This window comes from Stegodyphus dumicola, chromosome 2 (genome assembly GCF_044657685.1).
Source record: "Stegodyphus dumicola isolate Sdum_Otavi_A_Nest chromosome 2, ASM4465768v1".
NCBI classification, from domain to species: Eukaryota; Metazoa; Arthropoda; class Arachnida; order Araneae; family Eresidae; genus Stegodyphus; species Stegodyphus dumicola.
The window spans coordinates 204,270,803-204,292,212 of NC_140769.1; the positions used below are offsets into that span (position 1 = coordinate 204,270,803).

General features: G+C 34.8%; 1 protein-coding gene across 10 annotated transcripts in view; it reads right to left on the reverse strand.

The window, feature by feature from the left end:
* LOC118181150 (coiled-coil domain-containing protein CG32809-like) overlaps positions 1–21,410 on the reverse strand; it is a 1,535,131-nt gene that overhangs the window by 445,296 nt on the left and 1,068,425 nt on the right. The gene's annotated exons all lie outside the window — the stretch shown is intronic.

A 21,410-nucleotide genomic window follows, 5' to 3' on the forward strand; every position in this document is an offset into this window, starting at 1 on the left:
CGCCCTCCACACAACGCTCACCCAACCGTCCAGGCATTAGTACATATGATAGCAAATACTGAGATTCTCTGACGATTATAATACAATGTGCAATTGGTATATAATGAAATTGCAATTATAAATATACTGCATAATACAAGTCCAATAGTACAATATCAATGTAAAAAGTAAGATATAATTACAAATGCAAATATTTCGTGAACGATAAGTGCAAAATAATAGTAAGTTAAAGGACTACTGCTTCAAATATTAGTACATATGATAACATACTGAAATTCTCTGACAATTATAATACAATGATCAATTGGTACATAATAAGATTGTAAATATAAATAGACTGTATAATACAATACAAGTCCAACAGTACAATATAATGCAAACACGAGTATGTAATTACAAATGTTAATATTTCATGAACCATCAGTGCAAAACAATACTAAGTTAAAGGACTATACATATCAATGCAAAACGTAAAGTTAAAGAGTAGTAGTATACAATGTTAGATATAGATATACTATACAAAAGAAAGTCATATTCGTACAACAGAATGGTATTGCAATTTAAATACCAACAGTATTAAAATATAATTATAATAATAAACTCAAATAAAAATCCGAAAATATGACCAATACAAAAGCAAAATGTTATTCTTAAAATATCTATGCAATGCATATTCAAATACAGTCAGTAGATATATACTGATATAATTATAAATGCATAACAAGTTAAAGACATATCGAGAAAACAACCCAATATAATCGATAAGATCTAAACAATACAAATTCAAATACTAAAATAATCCAGATATTAATAGAAAAATAAATGCATATATCAAATGGTACTTCTAACAAAGATAAATAATATATATATATATATATATATATATGTAAACATTCTTATTGAACAAAATTCAACGAAGATTCAATGAGACAAATCCCAATCCAAGCATGTGATAAGTTGACATATGGGAATAGTAGATTAACACTAACATGTATGCGTACAATATAATAAAATTGTAAATTATGTTACCAAGCACAAGTCAGTACCATAGAAATGAAGTATTTCCATAATTTTGATCAGTTTTTTAACTAAGTATTTTTGTTTAATTAAAAACTTACAAAATGCACGAGTGTTAGTATTTGGTATGGGAATGTGATAATCTTGTGTAATAGGACACTGAGTCACATAATGTTCAGGATTTCCAAGTTCACCACATACACACATATCAGTATTTGAAATCCCATGTCGATAATAGTAAACTGGATAGGGTCCATGCCCTGTAATATAACGTACCAAATGATGATTGGTAACCTGTCTATGTATATCAACATATGAAATATGAAAATAAGTACGACGACCTGTGTCGGAGTCATCCCAGTTTGTTTGCCACGCAGAAATAGTCTTGAGTAAAATTTCCTTTTTAAAATATGAAATTGGCCGTTTTACCATTAGATTTTCAATTTCACCAATATGATCAATACTTTTTTGGGCAGCTATTTTTGCAAAGAAGTCTGCTTGGATATTGCCAATGTTATCTGCATGACCTTTTGTCCAGGCCATCAGTATTTTAGAATTTCCGGACATGAGCAATTCCTGCTGAATGGCAGAGATAATAGGCGAAGAATGCCTTGGATTTTTAATTGCAAAAAGAGATGAAAGGCTATCCGTTATTATTATACCTTCCATCTCGCCGGTTTGTTTAAGATATTGAACAGCTTTAAGAATAGCCATCGCTTCTGCTTGAAAAACGCTGTTTTCAGCAGTAAGATGTCCTAACCATTTAAATATTTGGTCTTCATTGTGATAAGCCACAAGGGCACAACCAGTTTGTTGCTCAATTTTCGAACCATCAGTGAATATCTGTAAGTGAGGTAGTTGTGGCAAATTGTCACATTTCAAAAAGACATTGAGTCCATATCCTTGTTGAGCAGGATGATTATCCAAATGCTGTGTTTGCTTTTCATAGTTAGTTGGAAGAAATATGTCATCATGAAAATTTACAGATTGCTGCAATTGGCGAACTGTTTGATAAGCTGCCTCCTGTAGAGTGCGTAGAGGCAATGGAATAATGCCTGCAAGCACAGTCAAAGCATTAGAAGAAGTTGTACAAAAAGCGCGGGTAATCTGTAATACAAAGGGTCGTTGTAAGCTTTGCAATAGTCTGGCCTTACAACCCTGCATAGGGTCGGCCCAGACTGCAGCTGCATATATAACCATCTTCTCGATTACAGTTTGATATAATATTTTTTGTATGTACGGACTAATACCCCAATTGTGTCCATACATACGGCGAAGATTAGTTGCAATGATAGTTGTTCTTCTTTTCAATTCCTGCAGATGCAAAATCCAATTTAATTTCTCATCAAATACTATACCGAGAAATTTGAGCTGCCTTTTAATACCAATTCTGGTACCATTTATTGTAATTCTCGGTCGTCGATTTAAAGATTTTCCTTTCTTTGGGACAAGGAGAATGGTTGACTTTGAAGAGGAAATTGTAAGTTTGATATTATTACATAACTCATAAAAAAGATTACAAGTTTCTGTGGAGTTAATTTGCAGTTCATCTGTTGTTCGCCCTGTGACAACAAAAGCTGTGTCATCAGCATAAGCATATAAACGGGTATGTGCTGGCCAAGTGGAGGATAGAACATAATTAAATGTTACATTCCACAAATCAGGGCCAGCACAGGAACCCTGGGGACAGCCACGATTTTGTATCTTGGTTATTACTTCCCGGTTAGTTAAATACATTAATTTTCGTTCAGATAGATAACTTCTAAATACCAAGAATATATTCTTAGGGCAATGAGCTTTTCTTAATGATTCCAGAATTGCTGGCCACCACAGCGTATCAAAAGCATTTTGAAGATCAATACTGATGAAAGCGCTGTGGTGACCACTGATTCTATTAGATTGCAAATCATTAACAATCTTTGACAATACCTGAACAGTGGATCTACCAGGTCGAAAACCAAACTGATTATCAGACAAAAAGTTTTGCACATGCAAATGATGTTTTAAGCGTAAAACAATTATTCTCTCATATACCTTACCCAATGCAGAGAGTAAGCATATGGGTCTGTATGATGCAGGATTATGTGGGTCTCGACCCTGTTTTAGGAATAAGACCACTCTACCAATTTTAAAAGCCCTAGGAAAAAGTCCTAAATGGAAAAGTTTGTTGAAGAAGTCCTTGAAGAAATAAGGATGAGAATTAATAGTTGCTCGGATGATAACATAATCAATTCCATCTGGCCCTGGCGCCCGTTTTTTAGGAAGATTTCGTATTGTAGTTTTAATTTCGTCTAAAGTTATATCTTGATCGTCTGCAGTATCAGGAACTGTTAAGTTATTTCTAATTTCTGTCTGGAACTGAGAATCTGTGGAAGGATCATCAGATGGAAACACAGTGGTTAAAATTGATTCTATTGTGTCTTGTGTTGGGTGCTCAGTCGAAGTAGAAGATGCTATTAGATGAGTTTGCGAAGGTTGAAAAATTTTTGTCCTTGCAATTTTGTAAGGAAGTCCATATGGATCATGATTTTGAGTGCAATATTGCTTCCATGCTGTTAATTTAGATTGAATAATCATGCGTTTATAAATTGCTTTTTCTGTTTGATAATGTTGCAAAGTATTTGAGGTGATACCATTTCGACGGTCAGATTTTAATTTTCTTCTAAGCGCTCGACATTTCTGTTGTTGAGTTCTTAATTCACCGTTCCACCAATGGAGAGCTGAAAGTTTTTTATTTGTTTTCCTTGGAAGAAGATCTTGCCAAATATCTTGGATTGTAGTTAAAACCAAGTCCGTAAATTGTTCCAAGGCAGCTGGAGTTGTTTGCAAAGATAGTTGTCTTCTCAGTTGGTTCAATTTTCCTCTAATTTTTCTCGTAAATTGACGATATTTACGACCTGGGAGATTATATCTAATGAGAATAGGAACTGAGCCATTGTTGGTTATTTCAAACGTAATGAATTTATGGTCCGATAAACTTATTTCATCATGAATAGTCCAGTTATGAACCAAATGTGCAGTATTTGCTTTAGTAAAAGTTAAGTCAGGCCATCCAATAGCATATGTTCTATCAAAGGTAGGCGCAGAGTCTGGTGAGTTAAAAAGCACATAATTTTTTGAAGATATAAAATCCTCCAATAGGCGACCTTTAGGATCAGTTGTTGTATAACCCCATGCTATTGAATGGGCATTAAAGTCCCCACTGATGATTTGGTGTTTATTACCAATAATGCGAAGATTCTCTTCTAAAAAGGCAATAACTGGGGTAATGTCATCCGTAGGAGGAGAATAAATTGAATAAATAACAACTATTAAATTTCGAATTTCTAAAACTACAGCAACTTGATCTCTATTAATTGATAAAATTGAGGGAGAGATTTGTGTATTACAGTTAATAATGGCTGCACGTGGAGGTGCTAAAGTGTCTGCCTTGGAGAAAGTTGTCCAAAGAAGAGGAAAACCAGCAACTTGACCGTCTCTAGTATACGGCTCCTGGGCCAATATGAGATCAATGTGATTTCTTAATGCAAATTCTATTGTCTGTGCTGTAGCTGCCCGAGATCTCTGCATGTTTATTTGTAAGCATCTAAATGATTGCAAAGCACTCTGTGATACATGAATCGCACCTTTAGACATATGTGGTATTCTGGCGCATTCGTTCGACTTGTTTCTGATAGCAAAAGCATGCGTTGGAGTTGGCGGTATGATCAACTGGGACTGGGTTTCTGGAATTCTTGTTTGCGTCGAGACAATTGATGCAGGCTGCAAAATCCGAGGAACAGTCTCGGGAGTCATGTTCACCGGCACAGTACGTGCAGTAGAAGTTGCTGCGACATTCCCGCTGCAAATGTCCAAATCGCTGACATTTATAACATCTCTTGATGTTAAAATGTTCTGTGATTTTGTGAGACTGCCATCCAATATGGAGTTTGGGGTATTGCATAATTGTATTGAAAGCTGCGGGCTTACATTGGAAGATCCACTTAACATTTTTCTTTTCTTTTAATCGAAAAAGAGGTTTGATGTCCTCTGTGTCTAAACCAAATTCAGTAAGAAATGCTTCCCCTAAATCCTCTTGAGGAAGATCTGTAGGAATGTTATGAATGGCTAGTAAAGGATTTTTTAATGTTGGTTGCTTGATAGTAACTAGTGAGGAAGCTCTCTCAGATGTTAAGGTATCTTTTAGTTTCTTCTTATCTGACTCTGTTGAACAGACAACAGCAAGACCACCCTTTTTAATTGAACGTATAGCAGTTACCTGAGCTCCAATTTTTGGAAGTGGGAACTCCTTAGCAAGTTTATCCTTCAATTTACGACTAGTTGTCGTATGTTTTGGATATATTAGCAACGTCGGTTGAGGAGCTGCTGGAAGGATGGAATGCTGCACTGCAGCAGCGTAAGAATAGCCTGCGAGTGGAGTTGGCAAATTTACTGTATCTTGCACAGGAAATGAGATACCTGAAGCCTGTTTATGATGGACAAGTTCACAACAAATAACAGTCGAGGTATTGCTACCAGTATCAGTTGTGGGAGGCTTAGGTACAAAATCTGGGCCTTCTTCAGCTAATTGTTTGAAGGCGTCTAAGGATTTACAAAGAGGTTCTCTTAAATTTGAGGGAAGGACAAATTTGCTTCCTTTATATGTTACTGCTATAGTATGGATAGTTTCATATAATACCTTTATTTTTTCATGATAAGAAATGTCTGAATGTATCAATGTAAATGGATCCAAATCACTTATTGAAGGAGTTTGATTACTATCAACAGGTATTACAGAAGGGCGAGACATTTTACAAAAAGTAATGTAGCATAAACACCATTAAACATATATATTAATCAGCTGTATAATGAGTAAAGATAAAATTGTACCACAGAATTATGCAATTCAACAAGAAGTATAAAGAGCAAAATAATATAATACAAGTAAATTTACCAATACTGCATAATAACAACAATATTTAAACATAAAGTATATTAAAACATCAATTAAAATGATTTAAAACAGTTTAAACATTAATTACTGTTACAATAATACATATAGATAGTATTCAACACTTGTCGAAATCAGAGTGAAAGTGTCGTAATAACACTCGTCATCGAGTTCAAATAACGACGAAATATAGGGCAATTCAACAGAGTCAAAATTATTGCAATTTCAAAGAGCCTAAGCCAGAAGGACGAACCCTTTGGCGCTATTAAATATTTAGCTTGAGAATATAGGTTTCATAGTAAAATGATTGCAGACCAATTAATAGAACAATAGAATTTTCAGTAAAAAGATCAAGTCCGAAGATACAATAGTTAGCAATAAAAGAACTGTACAGAATAATAGATCATGAAAAAAATACCTTTTTCCCGAAAACCAGGTAAGCCTAGGTGCAACTGGAGGCAAGATATGATTTTTTCAAAATTACACACCAATTTTGGGACTTAGAAATAATTGAGCACTTTTCTTAGCCCTACCAGGGCACCACGTGGTAAGCTGGTGGAAGGCGACCGTAGCAGTGGCGGCATCACATATGAACAAAAGTCCGGCACTTTTGCAGCGGCCTAGTATCCTTTGTTTTCGGCACTAAAACACTAATAACTAGAGAAATACTTGGCGCACACGCAAAACTGATATATCCTCGGATGCAGCGTATATTCACACACAATTTAAAACAAACAATACACTTCCGGCGGTACTTTTTTCACCAAAAATCTCAAAAATACAGGAGCGAATCGAAACGACGTCTGTCCTCGATGACGGTCCACAAATAGGTTTTTCCAATGTTGTCGAAGATTTTAGAAGCAAAATAGCGTTCTAAAATGCTAGAATTAAAAAATAAACATGGCGTTTTAATTTTTCCTATATGTGCCATTTTAAGTACTTAGCAATAATATATTAGCCATTTTTTAGTCTTCTGGTATATTTTGAGAAAAGCGGCACTTTCAGAAACGGCAGAAGCTCAGGCTACGCCACTGGATCAAAAATTCCTGCTCGCACTGATATCTAAGACATCCAGGTAGCATATTTTTTCATTATACAACGCTCCTCATGTTGGGGAGGGAATCGGAAACCTGTAAGTTCATTGGTATAAAATTTTGAGAAATATTTAATTGTTACTATTCTGTCTCCGTATTGTGTGAAAGTTTTATTAGTAATTCGAAGCATTGCAAGTGTAATACATAACTAAATGCTTTTATGTATTTCAATCAATGCCCACAGATTTCTTTTAAATTCATTATATCACTATTGTAAAAGTAGGAGATGTTAACAAAATAAACCTCAGAAAGGAAGAAGCAGCCTTAAAAAAAAGTTTCTAAAAGCGGAAGAAGAAAAAATTTTAATTATTCGTAAAGACAATTTTCTGAAATTAATATGCTTGGCATGTGGTACCAAATGGTAATCGAACATTGGGCTACATGTGATGCAGCAAAACATGTCAATGGTTTGATGGCTCAGCAGTGAATCGGGCACGTTTTGAGAGAAGTGAGTTATACTGAGTGCGTTTTAAAAATCCCTATGCAAAATTAAAAATCTTAGTGAAAATCACGCAATTTTTATACTACGAACGATTTATATTTATAGGACAAATACTGTACATACTAAGAAACAAACAGAACAAACACTGTAGAATTTAAATTGCGTATGATCGACATTGTAAAGGATCGGAATTGAGCAGGATTTAACACTGCTCAATTCATATCGACATATTTTACGACCTAAACAGCATACTACAGATATGGCTGTAGAGTCAACACCGGCACAGAATCAACACGATAAAAAATTTTTTAACGCTATAACAATAAGAGAATGCGCATATTTGCACAAAACTGTCACAGGTATACAATTGAAACTCCATAGGATCGACATCGACATACCATCGACACAGACATACAATCGACATTTTCACAATGTACACAAAGCATACATCTAATTGGCTATAGAAGTAAAATTAAGAAATTAATAAAATTACCGTTTTTAGAATACCTGGGTAGGATTGCCACCGCTATAAGATCGAAAGCGGTATTTTAAGCAGTCATGTCGATCTCATACCAGCAGATAAGTTGTCGATCCTATTGAACATTCCCCTGCCAATGACTTGACATTTCCCTGATGGCTACCAAGAAGACATGATATGAAACTTCGCGATTTTTTCAAGAGTATATATGAGTGCCATTTGAACGTGGACATTAGTCACAGTCTCAACAGCCCTTGACAAGAGATAACGAAATCATTGGAGAGGATTTGCTGCACTTGCATTAACGAGGATTTGCGCGCAAATTTCTGATTACTGACTGCACATATGCCACGTGGTAGGCATAATCAAATAAAAAGCTTCACGCAAAAAGCTTTGCAATGTAAATAAAATTTTGATATTTTGTCGAGGTATTTTAGTAGTTCCTCTGTCTTAAACAATTATTTTGCTACATAAGATTCATTCAGTTTGCGTTAATCTAAATTGCAGGAAAAACAAATTAAAAATAATAAGAAGATGAAACTGTAGTGCAAATCCAATGCAGTGACGAAACATGCAATTTATCTGTTAGTGGAATATTCCAAATACGCAATAATTTTCGGTGTTCATCAGCATCAAGGGCACGAAAGCTAGTGGTAAGCCAGCGCTTCCATCAGAACATTCTTCCAGCATCTTAAATGTTTGGCTAGAATTTTGGGATTTTGAATATTTGTCGCTGTTTTGTCGTGCAGCTACGCCGTTATCTAAAATGCGATAATCCATATAAAATTGCGGAGTGCGTTTTGCGTCCATGATCATGTGGGATGACGAATATATTTCAATAATTAGTTCGTGTTCAGCAATAAAAATTATATTCAATTCGGCCACGTCTGTCTACAAGTCTCTCATTCGAGTGTCATCTAACTACGAAGCAAAGTCTCTCCAAGTTATAATGTAGAAAACCATCGTCAATCCGTTGCAACTTAACTCCAAGTCTTCATATTGGACACACACATACATATATATATATATTGCAAAAAGAAGTTTGATTTGACTTAACGCTAATGACTTAACGCAGTTAACGTCCAGGTCTTTGAAATACATGTTAAGATGGATCGTATTATAGTTTTATATTGGTATATTTATATATATTATAGTATTGGGCAATAAATCTCGAACACCAAATTTTCAAAAATTATGAAAATCTTAGAATGAATTGCACATTTTTTTAGAGGACAACAGCATATACTATAACATATCACTTGAAATTTCTATTGCAATTTATACTACATAGCTTTGGGGGAAAAAAAAGTTTGTTTAATGCAAGACGTAAATGAGTTTTCGCCAAGCAGAGCGAATTATTTAAGCATTATTTTGTTACGTAAGAATTTGATTGCGATGTCCTGTGAGATATCTTATTACTGACTTCGTCCATTGTATCCGATTGAATTCGGAAGAGAAGGATGGCAACTTAAGTTTTTGCTGTGAATGCTTCTACTTTTTTGACATCAAGTTACCAAGCGAAAAATCATTCTCTTCTTAGGTTCGCGAACATTTGAGAAAGTGTCTTCAAATTTCATAACTTTTCCGTACGAATGCGTGGCAAAGTAATGCTCAGTCAAAAAAATTGTACTGCTTGGGAAAAATTCATCTCTATCTTACACAAAACAAACAGTTTATAAAGCGCACAGCATAAACTGCATAAAAAATTCTATAACTGTCATCCACTGAAAAAATTTGCTATTAATATCCACTGTGGAATTTCTACAATTTTTTATGTGCACGACTTTGCATGAGCTTTATGCTTTGAATCTGGAAATGCCCGAAGACCAAAGACTAGTAGATAAACTCGATTAGCAGATAAAATTCTTGTTTGCACTCCAATGCTAATATCATTATTGCAATTTATTTCAGAACAAAAATACCAATGATCGGTGGTAGTATTTTCAATCAATGTAGTAGTATGATCTAGAGATCTTAAAAAAACTTGTACATCCCTTACGCTGCATAACTATGGGAAAAAGGAAAAATCATAAATATTAACTCCTATTTAAGCTTAAAATGCAAGGGGAGAGGAAGAACCATTATTTTAATATTGCCGGAATAGAGCTTAAATAACTGAGTTTATTCTGCGAAAAGTAAACAACGGATCCTTTATGTATATTTGAAAGCGAAGATGTATTTTATATGATGCAGGTTACTGGAATGGAATCTTGTGAATAAACATTTTCCTTTTCTTTTCACAGAATTGAATTTCTTATTCTCCTGTCGTGACAGCTATGAAAAACATGATTGAAGAGAATTTCCAGTCCAGGAAAGTGAAAGAATTCAAGGAAAGAATTTGGGAAGATGCATTTTAGGGAAGTCCCAACTGCCCTTGCACGGAACGCTGCTGCAGCTTTTTCTCGCTTGCAGATTGAGCACGATAGCCTTGCCCAACATTTTGCACAGATTTCAATTCTGTTCTAGCAATGATAATTATGCTTTATTTGGAAGTGATACAGAAACATATTTTATACTTCGAAGATTTGAATCAGATGTTCTGGTCAACTAAGTACACATCAATGAGCAGTATAGGCAATAAAATATATTCATATCTTCCTCGACAATTACTGGTGCCTGCCGAAACGTTCTACAAGACAGCTGGAAAACCTAGCATATTTCTCCGTAATGTCTTTAACAGTTTTCAAAAATACGTTTTAATAATCTTATTATTATTTCCGATAACGCTGAGCGGCCGCCAATAACCGACTGTTAAGACCGCTAAACACTGGTAGTTCCATATTCTGACAAATGGGGTACAGGTGTGAGTGTTTTCGTGGTTTTATCAATGTGTAACATAAATAATAGCCAGTTTCTCGCAGAAAGTCCTCTACGAAAATTTACCTTTGTTTAAGAAGATAGGTCTTGTGTGAAAAAAAGTAAAAAAATACGATAATAATAATAATAAGATTTGCAAAGGCTCCTTTAAATAAGTAATTTTATGGTGCATATTAAGTATATCGTAAAACGAAACTATATTAAATATATGTTTACTATAAAGCCATACGTTTAGCATTAATTATATATATAATTATATATATAATTATATATATAACATATATTTAATATAGTTATATTAATTATATATATAATTATATATATAACATATATTTAATATAGTTATATTAATTATATTATATTATATATGTTATATATAACACACTATTGGGTTAACATTTGCTTGGGAAATACTATTTCCATAACGGCAAATAAATGAAATTTGATCAAAAATCATAAGAAACATCTGTAGAGTTTATTTAATATTAAGAATCTCTACTGTTACTTCTGTTTTTCCGCTTTCCCTCCAGAATGCAAATTAGCTCGTATGTATTTAAGTGAGGGTACCAGAATTAAGTAAGTATTTAGGTGAAGGTTTGCGATGGTAGAGAGAGCGTATTTTGCCTAGTGAATGTCACGTTCCTAAGCACGCAATTCTAAGAAAAGTGTTCCTGTCATCAGCCGTGCATTATAATTAGTATTTCACGCTGGAGCGAACTTCGCATCTAAATTTCACTGTGTAGCGTTTGGCTATTATCTATTTAGATTCAGTTTTACACTGAATTTTTGTTTAGAGTTCTGAGTATAGATGCTAGCTGATTTGTAAGCACAAGGTATGCCTTTTTTCATCTTACTAGTTTAAAAAATAAGGGTCATTTACACCCTTCCAGTCTTTGTAGTATTTCTGATGACAATTCGAAAAGTCGCTTACAGTCTTGTTGAGGATCAGTCACAAGTTACATTTATCAAAAGGATCATTCTTTACACATCTTAAAATATTATAATGTTAAACTATGTAAAATGAAAGGTTTCTGGGAAGTTAGATAATAGCTAACTGCACATTATGAGTTGAAACGTCAGCGCACTTCAGTCGTGAGAAACTCTCGAAATGTAATATGCAGACAGCACGATATGCAAATGGTAGATAATGCACAGCCAATAAACGCACATAGCACTTCTAAAGAATTCAGAAAGCATATATAAGTTACATTGTTCTGCCACTTTTTGGGTTAGGACTTCTATGTGATCGCGTTGCTCACATTAGCAAATGTGAATACTCCGAAGCCTGTCCTCTACTAAAGTATTGATATTACAACCAAGCGAGTTTGACACAGCTATATCACCGTTTTCAAAAAACGAGCTGGTTCCATCAATGAACCATTCAGATGCCCCACAGCATTTGATATTATTACCAGCAGTTCCAGCGGCGCGTCAATAATCGTTAGCAGGGCAACGGCAGGCTAAGGATGACAACTTCTCGGAGAGTGGGTGTGACAGGGACAACTGAACTTCAAATGAAACTTCAAATGAAATTTTATCGTCTGGCTATTTTGTACCACTTACCCACATCTCCAAAGGTTGCTAAACGGTTAGAAAAGGGCTGGATTCGAACGTCGACGCCCGTTATTACATCAATCCCTAACTGAGCATAGTGGACAACGCTTAATCTGATGTCACGGCGGCAAAGTTTAAAATATATCACAATTAACTATGTTCAGTTAAAAATGTATCATAAATCACAGCTTTTGTTTTGCACGGATGATGAGAGAATTCGCATATGGAGGAGGCCTGGCCAGCGTTGCTCACTCTACAATTTACATTATCGAAAGGCGGAATTTTAACACATTGCTGCGATGACATTCGTGGGCTTGATCTGATTCAGACAAGCGAGATTAGTAACAACAACACAGTTTACATTACTGTAAGCAGCTACACGTCCATCATTAGATTAAGATTTCAATTGCGTAGCCTTTGACTATTAGTCTCCATTTTAAATTGAATTTGAGAGTTATATATTTGCATCACCATGAGCTGTGAATTATTTTGTTAGCATAAGAACGTGCATTTATATTCTAAGTTTTCTTTAAATAAAAAGGTTTATTTAAACCATCATCTGACTCTGTACTTACTTTCAGACATAGCGATAATTCCCTTCACATATGTTAGGAGTTTTGGACGATTTAACTTTAACCCGATCAAGTATCTACCCATATCATATATGAAAGTTTTTCTCCCTCCTTACTGCGCGATTTCGTGATGAAATCGGAAAGCAGGTATGGATAGCAATCTGAAAGTTCAGAGTTAGATCCCGGTGAAGGCATTGCATATTTTTAACGTCTTCTCTTTCGGCAAATCTAATGACGCTAAATTGGCACCCAAATTAAAAAGTGGTGGACGATAATTTATTTATATAACCATTTGCTGGCAGTTACCTTTCAGCCAGCAAATGCACGGCTTCTAAAATGCTACTTACTAAACGTCTTCAGGGAATTTTTGAGAGTGTCACAATCCTTTGTTTGTCTATCACACCTGCAAACTAATCGAATACATACAGGATTGCAGTCACCTCGCAACATGAAGGAACTTGTTTCGCAGTTATAGAATATATATTTGCTAATTCTTTAACACAAGATTCGACATTTACATGAGTTCATGCTGGACCAAACATCCTAATGTATTGCCGCAAGTGCCTGATATGCTTCATCTTAACAGATAACGGTTTTAGCCGTACGTTGCGCAATGAATGTATTAACTGCTATCCAATTTTAATTAAATCATTATATTTGTTTTCTTATTGCTCATGCAAATTTTCAACATGACCTGAAAAACATTCTAGGCGTGCAGATTTCTGTGACACATTGTTTTGATAGAATAACGTTACCCTCCCTTTTTTTTTTCAATTTGCAAAAGAATGCAAGGTACAAGGAGGCAAAAAATATTTTAAAAAAATTATAAAGATCTTTTATCATTAAAAACATAATAGAAATGGATAGTTGAAAACTGCATTATCAAAAACCTTGACGATGAATGTAAGAAGAAAAAAAATAACCACACGATTTTTTGTTATTTTAATAATTGAAATGAGACAAAAATTATTGAAAAACACAGTTTATTAAAAAAAAGCCATATACATGTTACTGATCATTAAAAAATATTTCTCCATTCTCCTTTGTCCAATAGTCCTTCCGTTACCTTTCTTTGTTCGATGTCATTTCCTCTTTTTCAGAAATTAAATCAAGCATTGAGTAAAATAATTAACGCAAAAAATGCGAATTCAATTCGGCGTGCAACAAATTAAATTCTTATTATTAGCTAAATTAAGGTTTTGCTTGAAGTTGATTTCAAATGAAAATTCTCATTGCATTTCCAAGAGATTCACAGAGCTGCCATTCAAGTCGAACCAATCTTTTCTTTTCAAATCAACGTCAAAGACAATCTAACCAGTTATCAAATTAGGAAAATTAGTTTTCTCAGTGATGAAACGTTTAACGCTAGAATATTTTCTCCCACTTGAACTCAAATGTAAAAATGTGCTTTGTTAAATGTGAGGAGAAATAAAAACGTGATAATATATTTTAGTTTGATATTTTTATATTACAAATTTTTTATGCCAAATTTTTTAAATTTCTTCTTATTAGCCTTTAATGAAACATCTACATTTTAAATATTTGATAAATGTTATTTTTTGATTTGTTTCTTAATATTTTGAAACAAAATTTACTATTCTAAGATGATTTGCAGTATATTTTGGTATCTTCAGCTTTGAACACCTGTTTTCATAAGCAAACGTTGCTTGTAGCCTTGGAATAGAAAATAGGCTTAAGGATTAATAATACAAGCCAAAGAACGAATAGTAAACCTGTCATTTACTGCAAACAATGTGAGTAAAAATTAAGACAGCAAAACATTTATACAGATTTGCTCTGGGAATACGTTCTCGGTGATGAGACGGTTATATGACCAATGTGTTCAGGCATTGGCCAATAAGAAAAATCTTCGATACTGAAACCAAGTTCAGGTTTCACAACCAGGTTTTAGTTAGAAAAGTTTTCGAATTTATAGAAAATATTGTAACGTTAATAATGTATGATGTTTCTTATCAATTCGAAATAACTATTTATTAAAATCTAAGAGAATTGGATTTATGTTCGTGTTCAGCTGAAATAAAGATAGTTACGGTCAAATAAATAATTTTTTCCAGGTCTCAAAAAAGCTTGCTGTTATTGATAAAATGTTGCCTTTTTTATTGCCAAAGCAGTAATTTGTTGTGAATTTTTTGTTTCTCAACTACGAATGCTATGTATATATTGCAAGGAATTAAGTTCATTTTTCTTGGGCTTGTCTGTAGTTGGCAGAAGCAGCAACCAACTGCTTCCTGTTCAAAGAGAAGGCAGAGTTTATTTTTTATATTCCCCATAGAGGAAAGACTAATATATGGCGCCGAACTAAGAAGATGAATGAGAACTATGGTGAAAGAAATTAATTCTTCATCACCTGCATTTGTATGACTGAGTCTCGCTCCTTCAATTAGCCTAATTTTATTTTTTAAAGCAGCATTTACGTCTTTTGTTTACCTTTTTTTTCTTTTTCGGAACGAGAATAGTAATCAATTCGATTAGATCGACCGATACGCAGGCTCGTTTTTAAAATCTTTAATGTGAGTACCCCTATAGGCCAGTGCGACATACAGATTAAGTAAATTTGCTACTTTCTGGACAAAATCTTGAGGTATCTTGAAATTGGAAAGATAGGGGAGGGAGACTGGTTTTCGAATATCAATTCCCATGAGCTTACATTCACACGATCGTTAATCCATAGAATAGACCCCACACAGGATCGATACTTCATGCAACAACACTATGTAGAATCGATACCTAACACACGAGCGACGCTAAATTTACTAGCATACGATTCACACGATAAAAAAGAATTATAATGATGTAATGTGAACTACAGGATTAAGGCACACTTGTCACCTGCACAGAGTCATCAGAGAAATACGATTCCTATTCCATAGGATAAACAACACACGAAAAAGCGGGCGGAACACCGAAATTTCACCATTGGGTTGCACAGGTATAATTCCATTGCAAAAAATGTACACCTACAGTCCAATTTTAATGGACAGCATCCCAGAGGATGTAGAGACATTAGGTTTTTTTTAGGAAGCAGAAGACTTGAAAAATTAGCAACGCCTTCGCCAGGAATCGAACCGCAGACCTCTGGAATACGCGCCCAGCGTGCAGACCACCACACCCCGAAGGCATGCCAAGAAGACGGGAGAAATACCTTATAAAGACAGATCCAATGTGCTCCTGCATCTCTTTCTCTACTAGAAAATCACTCGAGACGACTTTCAGCTCGCCAGTATTTTAAGTGCCATCTCGCGCAGAAAGAAATTCTGGTAATGGTATAGTAATTACGAAGAAGATTAATGTACATTTGCCACGTGTACATGCATGCAATTCAAATAGCATCTGGTACAGAATTCACAAAATCTCAACTTGTACCATATTCGTCCATGGCATATGTTTCACCGTAGATAAGAGTGACACCGGCATTATATAGACAAGGCGCATGTTCGACGTCGGCATTCAGTGCACAGTAGCGTAGCCCGCACAAGCAGTCTCAAACACAAATTGCATACAGACCGAATACTCGATCTTAAAAACGCTGATGGGCTCAGATTTTTTTTAACGAAATTTTTATTAAAAAAACATTTTAAACATATTTTTAATTTCGATTATTAAATACTTATCAAAACTATAATAATAATATGACAAAGCAAAAATAATTCAAATTTGTATTTGTTTTCTAATTGAAATTTAATGTTTGGTACTCGCAAAACATTTCTGTTGGTTACATTTTGTAATTCTAATAAAACTGGCAGCTAAATATTAAATTTTCAAATTGACATTTATTCAAATAACTCTAAGATATTTAATTAAATAACTTACTTTCATTTAAACTAAAAAAAAAAAAAAAAAAAAGGGGGAAAACTTTTTTAGTTTTCAGAGAAGACTTTTCATATGGAACAAAACTTCTAAGTAAAGAATGGCAACCTATTTTCTTTCTGTTTTTTACTAAATATTTTTTAAGCATAAATAAGAATACGTATGTTTGTATGAAAATATTTATTAACTTTTTTCTTTCTTACTACACACTGACACTTTATGAAGTCACGATTGTGAAAAGGTTCGCAGTTTTGGAAAGAAATTACTAGAAATTATCATCATTGTGGATTGTAGATGCTTATCTGGCAATCGGGTGCTTTTCCCGTTAATTTCCAACTGTGAATAGAAAGTTGTTCACATAATAAATGTATTCTCAAACAAAGTGATATTCTTAGTGCAAACATTTGTAGCTTAGTCAATTTATTTTTTGACAAGCAGGAATAAAAGTTAAAATCTGTATCTTCAAATCTTTAAATGAGACTGTAAATTAAATGTAACGCTGTAAAACGCAGGAGAAAAATCTATAAATGGGCTTCGTTTAATTTACAGTGTCACTGTAAATTAAACGAAGCCCATTTATAGATTTTTCTCCTGCGTTATTTACTTCATTTTTTAAGGCAATGAAAATAATGTAAACTTTGAACTAAGTAAAACCTTGAAATTTTTGCAACCCTGTCTTTTCAATAAATACATAACTGAAATATATGCAGGGGCTTCATGCGTCCCACGGGCCATCAATTTGAGATAGCTGCACTACATAGGGTTTACCATTAGCAAAGATGCATACTTAAAGGAGAAAAACGTTTACCAAACCCTTTTTTTAAGGATACCTAACTGCTTTTTGAGTTCTAGTATTGATCATGCACCGGTAGAGAGGCTGTTGATTCTGTGTTATGATAATCACTAGCTTAGATTCGACACCGCGTTTTTGAGCTGGAGTACCAATCATATACCGGCAGAGAGGATACCGATTCTACGCTAAGATCGACACCGCTTTTTCACCTGATATGTAGATTAAGCGCTGGTGGAGAGGATGCCGGCTGCATTTCAGCTGATATATCGGTTGGCAGAGAGAATGTCGATTCCTTGTCGCATTCCCTTAAGCCTCCGTTCAGACGGTGGTATAAATGCCATAACTAGTTTAAGCCGAGCTTCGTTGCTAGGTAACCAGATCTTGCTACGTCACAAAAACTAGTTTAGGAGTTCTGGCATAAAGTTCGAAATTTTCAATCTTATGCCGACTTGGTATAACACTCGACCAATCAGAGCCAACGCACGAAACCTATTGAGCGGGAAAGCTGTAGACACATCCACGCATCCGCACATTTAGCTTTTCTAATTGGCTACACATATATAGCCTGACTTGCAGGTGTGACGCATTTTATGCCTTATGACTATACCTCTGTGACATTTATACCACCGTCTGAACGGAGCCTGACATGCAAACTTATCACAGAAGAGATTGGTAAAGAAACTACCGCATCGCTAGGACGACCCCCGGTCATAAAGCGACACCGAAGGGTTAAATGATCGATGCGATGCCATAAATTATAAACGGAAAGGAACGCGAAGTTTGAGCTTTCGCATTTAATACGCTGTTCGACTAACGATCGACAACGATGTGGAGGCGAAAACCTCGTAATCCTTGCCAGATATATAAAAGAGTTCAATCTATTTAACTCGAGGTAACATTTATTTAGTCTTTGGGAAGGTAACTTTCTCTTTTTTCTACGGAAAGGCATCTAAGAATAAAAGCTTTGCAAATGATGGATTTAGAGCAGTTCAGAAAATTACTTTCTCTTTTAAGGGTATCTATCTACCTTTATAGACATTAAATACAGGGAAGCAACCAGAATTTCCGCGATTATTTTTGCAAATTTAAGAGAATTTTGTACTTTGTCGGATTTTTCTGCCAATGTCAAATCTTCGCAAACTCTGAAATTTTTCTTCTTATTTTTCTTTTTAATTTTTAATATGGCTGATCCATTATTTTTATATTTAAATAATTTGTATGCTATAGCATACAAAGTATACTTTTCACAAGGATTTCCACAAGAATATACTGCAAAGTGTAAATCTATTTTAAAATTCAAGTGCACAGTGTTCTAGCATACCGTTTCAGAGAGGTTATTAGTATCCATAAGGCTCGTTTAGTTCGGTAGGGTTTATTTAATTACGGCAAAGCATTCGAGGGCTATTTGCTAAGGGGAGGGATGCCTTCGTGGAAGAATTTGTAAGGGACTGGCTCGTATACACCTTGCGCATGGAGAAAACCACGAAAACTCCTATGCAGGCAATGTTTTCGCTGCTGTTCGAATTCCGTACTGAACTAGCAGCATTCGGTGATTTTACCTTTCGGCAGCTGGTGGGTCCTATAAGGTTAGTATTTATGCTACCAAAGAAGCAAATTATTTTGGATCATATAGAGATACTACATTCAAGATTATGCCTTCACTTCATGTTTTCGGAAAAACATAATTATCAGCGCAAACGGAAGTTTTCTTTGAATGACAAAGAAAAGAGATAAAAAAATAAGACTGCGGAGAATAGAGATAAAAAAATAAGAAGGCTCTACTGTACAGTGCGTTGAATAACGAGCTTCCCAATAGTTCAAAAACAGTGAGCAAAGAATTCCAGCAACAGAGAATTTATATTCAATCTGTAATCATCAAACCACTGATTAATGAAATGAATACCACAAGGAGGGAGCGAGTGGGCAACATTTATCACACTGAATTATGGATCACTGGAAGACTATCATTTCTTTTTATGAATCGACCTACATACTGTTTTCAATCTGTGGTCGAGTTTATACTAACAGACCACTAACTCAAGCTTTTGAGTTGGATAGTTTCTTGACAACAGTGAACATGACAGCAGTTCGTTCATAATATGGGAAGTCATATAGTATTCTGCCGAGCCCATTATTCACTCACGAAGCCATGTCAGTCCCCATACGACAGTACTCCCGTATCTGCGGGTAACTCATTTCAGAGAATACCGCTGATAACAATGAGCGCTAATGTTGAACGGGATATCCATGTAACAAACAAATTCGGTGAAATTTAATTAATAAATTAAGCACAGTAAAATATTATCAGTGTTACTATATTCTTACAAATTTTATATCTATGTACCGTATATACCCGCGTATAAGTCGAGATATTTTAGACAAAAAAAAAAAAAAAATTAAAAGTCGGGGGGTCGACTTATACGCGGGGCCATAAAAAATTAAAAGAATCGGAAGTTCAAAAATTTCTTTATATAATGCAGTTGTTTCCTTCCCACACTCAAATTGGACGACTTATCAAATAAGTCACTTACTTGAAGTAATTTCATGACTTAAATTATGAGACGAAATAATCACAGAGTTTCATACTTTAACTAGAGTACGTTTCGATTAAACCAAAGAATTTTCGGCCCCCCGAACAACGGATCAATATCGAGCAATAAAAAAGTTTAGCCAACACGCCAAGAAAAGAGAAATGCAGATAGTTTTTACGTACGTATAAGTCTTTATAATAGTTATTGTTCATTCATGAAATACTTTTGTTAACAGGCGTACAAGTCAAAATTTAAAAAAAATAGTCCACGCAATAACTGAACAGTTTTGAATATTACTTTTAAAAAGGGAAAATGCAGATAGATTTTACGTACGCGAATCTTTTCCGGAACAAATTCTAGAAGGTTACTATATACGATCATTTTACACCAATTTTCCCAATTTTCCAAAAATTTTCGAAGTTTCTCGATCGATTTCGGAAGTGGGGGGCCGACTTATACGCGGGTTTCTTATTTTCTACGAATTTTTTATGTCGAAGTGGGAGGTCGACTTATACGCGGTATCGACTTATACGCGGGTATATACGGTAAATAATTTTAGTGAAATTACAGGTAAATTGTAGAATATGTTGTATAATGCAACATGAAAGGCCCTAGATTGCGAAGTCTCGCAGGAAGTGAGAGTACTTTTGTTTGAAGAGTTCAAAAAATGTAAAATGTTTTTGGAAACATAAATTTCATCAAGCTATCATCGGTTCTGAGCCCGTACGCCCGTAACAATATGATAATAAAATATATCCACACTATCCCTTCACATACTTTGTTGTTAATACAACGACGGAAAATTTGCTCTGGAAAATGCTTGCTCATAAATGGATAAGACAACACAGTTTCGCTAAGTTCAGAAGCATTACTTCTTTTACACTTGGAAACCATTGTAATGCTATTTCTTCCACCTTCTTAGCATGCCTTTGTAGTGTAGTTGTCAGCACGCTCGACGCGTATTCGAGGTCCTTGGTCTGAGTCCCGGCGATGTCATTGCTCATTTTTCACATCTCCTGCTTCGAAATAACCTAACGTCTCAACAATGTAAATAAAAAATTTTTGAGTACGAGAACTGCAACAGAATGCCGCTAAGGAGAAAAAAGTTTGTTAAAAACACGGTAGAGAGAAGTTTAAAACAGAGTATAGAGAAGTTTATAGGCCGATTCTGTGAAAGTTTGAGAGTGAAGAGGAGTTAGATGTTTTGAACACAAATAGCTGTAATCTCCTGCTAATATTTATACATTCTTATGAGGAAAAGATCAATTTCAAAAAGCACAATTCTGAGAAGCGAACGCATCAGGTTCCAACTTGAGGTACGTGAGGTTTTGACCATTTTCCTTGCTTCTTCCAT